General features: G+C 37.8%; 1 non-coding gene across 1 annotated transcript; it reads right to left on the bottom strand.

The window, feature by feature from the left end:
• Positions 1–2427: 2427 nt before the first annotated feature.
• LOC148580194 (small nucleolar RNA R71) lies at positions 2428–2535 on the bottom strand. The gene has a single exon (XR_015899028.1). It is a non-coding gene; the product is annotated as a small nucleolar RNA R71 (small nucleolar RNA).
• Positions 2536–8132: the final 5597 nt, after the last annotated feature.

Below are 8132 nucleotides of genomic sequence, written 5' to 3'. Positions count from 1 at the left end.
AGCTTTATTTATTTCAATTCCAAAAAAAAAAGAGATGATAAACAAATAAATAAGGAGACAAAATTACCCCAATGTTAAATTCAGAATTCAAAGATCAATGCACATATGATAGAATTAAAATATAAAGTTGAAACATGAGTATGGGTTGAAAAAGAGAATTATGGGTAGCTAAGCATGAATTTAAAAGTATGTAGAATATATGTATATTAGGTGAGAGCTTAGGTTAACTAAAGATTCAATTTATAAAGCTCACTTAGCCATATGTATACCCTTACCTGCACCTTGGCCCCATTACAACCCTGAAAAGACCTCATGATGTTTGCATTGGTATATTAATTGTTGTTGATTGGTTAGGAGAAAAACAAAAGTTAGAAAACATGACTAGAGAAGAATAGAGTGATTACCCTATACACTAGAGATTAGAGCATACATACATTATCAGTGAGGGTTCAATGCTTAAATTTTCATGTTTCCTGCTTTCATAAGCTATCTTCTTGCATTTTTATCGGTTTTATTGTATAATGATAGAATTAGTGGAATTTGATTTGTAATTGTTTTGAAGGGCTTATTTACTTTTGATCAAGTGGACAATAATCATATAGTTGCATTTATTTATATATGTAGGATTGCATCGCATTCCATGAGTTTCTGCAAGTTCATACTTATTTCCTTGTCTCCTTCAATTTAGCACGAGGACATGCTAATGCTTAAGTGTGGGGAGGTTGATAAACCACTATTTTATAGTTTATATTGTGTTTAATTGTGTGGTTTTGTCATGATCCTTACCCACTTATTCATCAATTTAGCATGCATTTAGATTTCCTTCCTAAATTCAGTACATGTTTGAAAATTGCTTCCTAGAGACTTTAATTATTTAATTTTAATCCTCCCCTATTCCATTCGATGCCGTGATCTGTGTGTCAAGTGTTTCAGGCTTTATAGGGCATGAATGAGATGGAGATTGGAGAGGAAGCTAGCAAAAAATGGAAGGAACACAAGAATTTGAGGAGATAACCAGCGAGAAGTGACGCGGTCGCATGGCTCACGCGACCGCGCGAAGGAGCACAAATCGCAGTGACGCGGCCGCATGGCTTGCGCGGCCGCGCGGATTGGAAAGCGCAAGCGACGCGGTAGCGTGGACGACGTGAACGCATGGAGAGGAAAAAGCGCAAGCGACGCGTCCGCATGGATGACGCGATCGCGTGACATGCGCGATCTGCATAATCTGCAGATCTCGATGGGGGCGATTTCGGACCTTATTTCGGCCCAGTTTTCGGCCCGGAACAGCAGATTAGAGTCAGAGAATATGCAGAAATAACACACACATTCATTCAGTAGTTTTAGATCTAGTTTTTCACTCTCTTAGGTTTTTCTCTCTAGTTTTTAGAATTTCGATTTTCAATTGGTCTTAGCATTGGAACATTGAGAAGAGTTATTTCCTCATCAAGACTTCATCATTCTAGTTTGTTCTCTTAACTTGGTTTTATTCTTCCATGTTCTTTGTTATGTTCAATTTTGTCATTCAGATACTTTCATGATTAATTAATGCAAGGATTATTTCTTTTTAATTCAATTTCAATTCTAATAATCATGTCTTCTTTTAATTCCCTTTCATGTGCTATGGATTCTTTATTTACAATGCGTGAGTAGTTTCATTACTTGATGGGGAGTTGATTAAAAGGAACTCTTGAGTTAGAAGGATTGAAGGAGAAATTTGTAGTTGGGTTAAATGTTGGATTGCTATCCTGTCACCAACGCCAATCCCTTTGAACTAAGTGGGTTGCAACTCGTGAACAGATCTGGCATTCCAACTTGTTTGACTTTCCCTTACCTAGTAAAGGATAACCAAACAGAGTAACTGTTAATTATAAATCAATCTTAAAAATCACTCCATCAATGATAGAGATTCTAACTAATCAATTCCCAGTCAAGGCTTTTATTTATATTATTTAAAATTCCTCAATTTAAATTCTAATTTACTTAGCTCAACTTCTTGGAACATCTGATTAATAAAACAGCACACTTTTCTGCAACTCGTTGGGAGACGACCTGGGACTTAAAACTCCCAGTAATTTTAATTTAAACTCTCTGTGACATATTTCTAAATTGATAGGCAGATTTTCGGTGAGTTAAGAACTATACTTGCAACGTAACCATTTTAATAAATTTTTAATTTACCAGCTTCTGCTTCCCATCAGACTTCCATCAAAAGATCCTTTTCAGTTCTTAACTGAATTCTTGTGAATCTGTGATACTGTTAAGACCAATGGGGTTGATCCCGAGGTCTACAGGCTTATGCTTTTCCCGTTTGCTATAAAAGACAGAGCTAGAATATGGTTGGATTCTCAACCTAAAGATAGCCTGAACTCTTGGGATAAGTTGGTCACGGCTTTCTTAGCCAAGTTCTTTCCTCCTCAAAAGTTTAGCAAGCTTAGAGTGGATGTTCAAACCTTCAGACAAAAAGAAGGTGAATCCCTCTATGAAGCTTGGGAGAGATACAAGCAACTGACCAAAAAGTGTCCCTCTGACATGCTTTCAGAATGGAACATCCTGGATATATATGATGGTCTGTCTGAATTAGTGAAGAACTAAAGATTGATGGTTTAGAAGTTATAATAAACTCTCGTTGTAAGTATAGTTACTAAATCAAGCAATCAACCGTTCTTACAAACATTTTTGGGTGTCACAAGTAACAAACCCCTTTAAAAATTGTTAACCGAGTATTCAAACCTTGGGTCATCTTCTCAAGGAACTGCAAGGAAGTATGTTCTTATTATTGGCTATAAAGGTTGTAATCGGGGTTTAGAAGGTGAGAAGCAAGTGATTTAAATGACAGGTGAAGTAGATGGCAATTAAAGTAAATAAATACTGTAAAGCAATCTTTTGGCAAGGTAAGAGAAATTGAAAATCCAACTTAGTTATCTCTCTCAACAATAATGAAAGTTGAATCTAAATTCCACTTAGTTAACCTTTACTAAAGTAAAGGAAAGTCAAGGGACTAATTGGTTTGACCTTCGAATCCTATTTATTTCCTAAGAAAAGTTGGGATTATTGAAGTTCAGTTCAATTAGCAAGATAACGATTATCAATTATGCTGAGTTTAATAATGTTGAGTTACATATTTCTTAACCAAGACCAAAAGGGAAAAAGTAAAAGTGTTGGAATAAAAAATGTCCTTAGATAGAAAGCAATGGTAACACAAATTAAGGAGAAAGCAATCAATAACTGAAATACCTCAAATAATCATTAATTCAAATCATAACATGGAAAGGATTCATAAGTCAAGTTGCAACATTTATAGGTACGAATAAAAGCATTGAAGTAAATATTAAACCTGGATCGAGAGTCACTCTTACAAACTAAGAGAAGTCCTAAATCCTAATCCTAATCCTAAGAGAGAGAGGAGAGAACCTCTCTCAAACTAAATCTAAATCATGGAAAGTAAAAATTGGCGAGCTCTCTTTGAATGGATGCGTTCCCCCACTTTGTAACCTCTGGTCTTTGCCTTATGGACTTGGATTTGGGCCAAAAAGGGCTTCAGAATTCGCTATGAGCGTTTTCTGCAATTTCTGGTGCGTGGCCTCTGTCACGCGTCCGCGTGGGTCATGCGACTGCATCATGTGCGTTCTGCTTAAGGTGCGCGGTTGCGTCAGTCATGCGGCCGTGTCGCTGCTGATTCGCGCTTGGCGCATGATCGCTTCGTCCATGCGATCGCGTGGATGCCAGTTTCTTCAGAAGCTCCGTTTTGTGCTTTCCTTCCATTTTTGTATGTTTCCTTTCCATCCTTTAAGTCATTCCTACCTTAGAAGATCTAAAACTACTCAACACACTAATCACGGCATCGAATGGAAATAAAGGTAATTAAAAATAATTAATATTAAAGCATAGGAAACATGTTTTTCACATACATCACATAATAAGGAAGGGAAAGTAAAAACATGCAATTAATATGAATAAGTGGGTGAAGGATTGAATAAATCACTCAAATTAAGCACAAAATATATCATAAAATATGGGTTTATCAACCTTCCCACACTTAAACAATAGCATGTCCTCATGCTAAATCCAAGGTTAAAGAATAAGGTAAGGTTAAAGTGGTGGAATGTTATGCAATGCAACCTATTCTAAATGCATCTACCTAAATGTGTCATGCAATTCCAATTTATCCACTCATATATAAAGCTTACATGTAGTCAAATTAATTTACATCCTCAAGGAGTCATATATATATATATATATATATATATATATATATATATTATAGCCAACCCTTAAATAATAAAGCATTTTAGCAAATGAGATGGGAAATAAAAATATTGTACAAACTTGCAAAACAATTAGTAAATTAAGCACAGATATATGTTGATGAGTTATTGAACCCTCACTGAATTTTGTGTTTACCCTCTAGTCACTCAGTATTTATTGGGTTTATTCACTCTACTTTTCTTTTTATTCTTACTTTCTATAACTTTGTTCTTCATCTAACCAATCAACAATTATAGAGTACAGTCATACCAAAAGTCATGAGGTCTTTAATTAAGGTTGTAATGGGGCCAAGGTAAAGGTAGGGATATATGTATAAGGCTAAGTGAGCTAATAAGTGAATCCTTAATTAGACTAAGATCTCACCTAACATACATATTTAGTAGAACAAGCTTCTTTACCAATTTTCCCATATATTCCCACTTGTTGTTACATGCTCATGTTTCAATTTTATTTTTATCCCATGTGCATTGCTTTTGTTTTGCATTGGGGAATTCTTTTGTATCCCCTTTTATTAAATGCTGAAAAATAACTCTTTTTTTTTTTAATGCACATGGTAATTGATCACTTTGATTTCTCATGAGCATGCTTCCCAAATTTTCTGAATTATTTTATTTCTTTCAACTTTTCTACCTTTTGTTTCTATCATCCATGTTCCTAATAGGTTTTCCACATTTTAATCTATTCATAATTTTCTATCTTAAGCTAACCAAGGATTCAACTTGGGATTTTATTTTGTTTTTCTGCTTAAGGCTAGTAGTGTGGCTAAATAGAATAAAAGGGATTTTAAAGGCTCAAGGGGGCTAACAAGGGTGATGTGAAAGGTAGGTTATTTTGGGGTAAGTGAGCTAAAATCAAATGATGGCCTCAATCATTCTTTTGGCATGTATCTATATTCTATAATTGGACATATAGATTAAAGCAAAGTAAAGAACATCAGAATAAAAAGAAGCGAAACACACATGAATGAAATTATGGTTTGAATGCAACCATACAATTAAGCTCGATACTCACAGGCTGTGTGTTTTCTAACTCAAGCGTCATATATCATTCATATATGTTATGCAGGTTTAGTTAAAAATTCCCATTATTCTCATAAAAAAATTATTTAGGGTAGCCTTTAAAGTTTTAATGTTCCTCCTTGATGAAATGTTGTCAACTTAACTATATGATGTAATGCTATATATACAAGGTTTATGGATTTAAATCTGTTATGTTCAATTTCCTAGCTTACTTCCTTTTTATATTTTTCAATTTAACTATGCTATCTTATGCTAAAAAGGGTAAACTATACTAATTAATCCACTAATAAGTCAGAATTACAAACTAAACTAAATAACTAAAAATACGAACTAAAAATACAAAATGCAAAAATAGAGTAAAAATACATAAAAGCAGCAATGTATAAGTACTCAGAAAAAAAGAAAAATACAGAAAATTAACCAAAATAAAAGAAAAAGAGATGTAGTGGTTCACCAAAATAAAACGCCAGAGATGGCGACCTCCCCACACTTAAAATGAAGCATCGTCCCTGATGCTCAGTCAGGCCGGGTGTGAAGGGGTGTCATCAATGGTAGGGATGGTAGCTAGAGGCTCTGTGGTGGTGGTGGGCTGAAGGTCTGGCTGCTGTAGAGGCGGTGCTGACTGGATCGGGATCTCTGGATCTGCAGCCTCTATCTGATGCGTAACCTCCTGATGCGGGGCAGCCTGCTCTGTGTCTGCCTGCTGATGGGTCTCCTCCTGGAAGTGAGTCTCCTCCTCGTGCTCATCCTCCTCCTCCTCTGATGGCTCTGATGGTGTGTCGGGCTCGGAGGGGATGTCACCACCCTGTCGGATCATCAGCTTCAGATGGGAATAGTGTCGCTGGCTGCAACGCTCCAATCTCTCATACCGGTGCCAGTTACGGCGCTCCATCTGATCAAGCTGTCGGAATAGGCGGTGCACGAGGCAGTATATGGGCTCAGAGGCAGGTGGAGGTGCAGTGGTGGCAGCAGGGGCAGCAGGGGCAGCCGTGGATGAAGAGGGTCCAGCAGACGGTGGGGCTGTCTCATTAGTAGCAGTGAAGGGTGGTGGTCTGTATCCCAAGGCTAGGAAGTTCCTGCTGTGAGGAATGATCCTCCTGCAGTCCGCCACTAGTGGTCTCTCATCGGCATCTTCCCATGGCACGTCAGCTCGACGGCCTAGCTGTGTAACCAGATACGGGAAAGGGAGGGTGCCTCGGACGTGGACCCTGGCCATATAATGCCGGATAAAGCATGGTAGATAAAGGTCCTTACTCTCCAGCACACACCATAGGAGGGTGATCATAGCAGCTGGGATCTCCGTCTCATGAGTACTCGTCATGACATAATTGCTCAAGATCTGGTGCCATAACCGAGCCTCATCATTTAAGTACGCCCTCTTGATCCCTCTAGGCATGGTGGTGTCCTGACCCATCTCCCAAGGAACAGTCGGGTCGAGAGCTATCCGTGCCTTTACAGCATCCCAATCAAACTGCATCAGGCGCATGTCCTCCTCAGCCTTTGAATAACCATCAGGCTGATCGGACTTGGCTGGGAGCTGGAGAATGTCCTCGATGGCCTCCTCAGTGACCAGAATTTGTTTTCCTCTTAGGTGTACGGCATCTAGGGTGGTGAGGTAGTAGTTGCAGTAGAATTCCCGGACCCAAGATGCGTTGACCTCTATCAGTGTTCTCTCCAGAAAGAACCAGCCTCTCTGCTTGATTTGCTCAGTGGTGTACTGCTGGAGTGCTTCTGGAATCTTCAGAGTTCTCTCCAGGTATAGATTCCTGGAGTTTGCAAAAGCCGGGTACTTTAGCTCATAGTAACGGTTTGCAAATTTTATTGAATCAGTTGCATGGAGCAGCTGGTCAGCTTTTTCCTGCTGTGTAAAGTTCTTCTCCCGCCATGAGGAATCATGCATGAGGGCAATGATGGACTGGGAAGAATCTCCTCTCTTGCGCTTGCCAGTAGCCTTGCCTTTTCCTTTCCTCTGGGAGGCAGACATCCTGAAAAATGGGAAACCAGGAGATGGATAAAAATAGGGAAGCAAATAGGCAATTCAAACAAAGAAAACTCAAAGCGGCAAAGGAGAATTAGAATGAGGTAAATGAGTCAAGTAAATGTGCATTAAGGATTGTTTAGTAGTTTAAAATTTGGAAAGGAACAATTGACAATCCAAAATGTATCAGAATTCAAGTTAAATAGAAAAATTGTCATTATGCCATGGTTAGAAAGTTAGAGAAAAGTAAAAAAAATCAGAAAAGAGATTTTGAAAAGGTTAGTAATGTTAGAATTTGAAAAAGAAGTTATTAAATTAAAATTAGTGAGTCAGGAAAATGTGGGTTAAGGTAAGTGGCATAAAGAAAATATTCCATAAAACCAGGATTCACAATTATGACTAGAATTAACTCACAACCGAACAAGGAAAACAGGGTAATGTTGATTCAAAGAGATATAAAGAAAGCAAGAATTGGAATCAGAATATCACAGATGCATTTTATAAACCAGGAAATCAAAGAGGATAAGAAAGTCTGCCGTAGCATTCATGAAGTGGTTTGGGTAGGGCAGAGGACAACAGAGTTTAGATTGCCAAACCAAAATATGAATGAAAACAATTCACAAAAAATTTGGGCAGCATTCCGGCTAAAATTGGATTGTCCCAGAAAATAAACAGCAAACAAGGCAGTTCATATGAATTAAAAATTTTCTGCAGTTATCTATAATTAATAGAAACATGAAAAGTCAGATTAACAAGCAGCAAATGCAAGAAATCACAGCATATGAACAAGGTCACTGGAACAGCAGAATTGTAGTTTTGATAAAACAGAAGCATGAACAGTGCAAGTAAACAGACCTAGATCCACTAAC

The sequence above is a fragment of the Arachis ipaensis genome, chromosome B10 (genome assembly GCF_059453495.1).
Source record: "Arachis ipaensis isolate K30076 ecotype BB chromosome B10, ASM5945349v1, whole genome shotgun sequence".
In the NCBI taxonomy this organism is placed as follows: Eukaryota; Viridiplantae; Streptophyta; class Magnoliopsida; order Fabales; family Fabaceae; genus Arachis; species Arachis ipaensis.
Note: the sequence above shows the minus strand (reverse complement) of the source record. Positions and strands in the feature narration are given on the sequence as shown.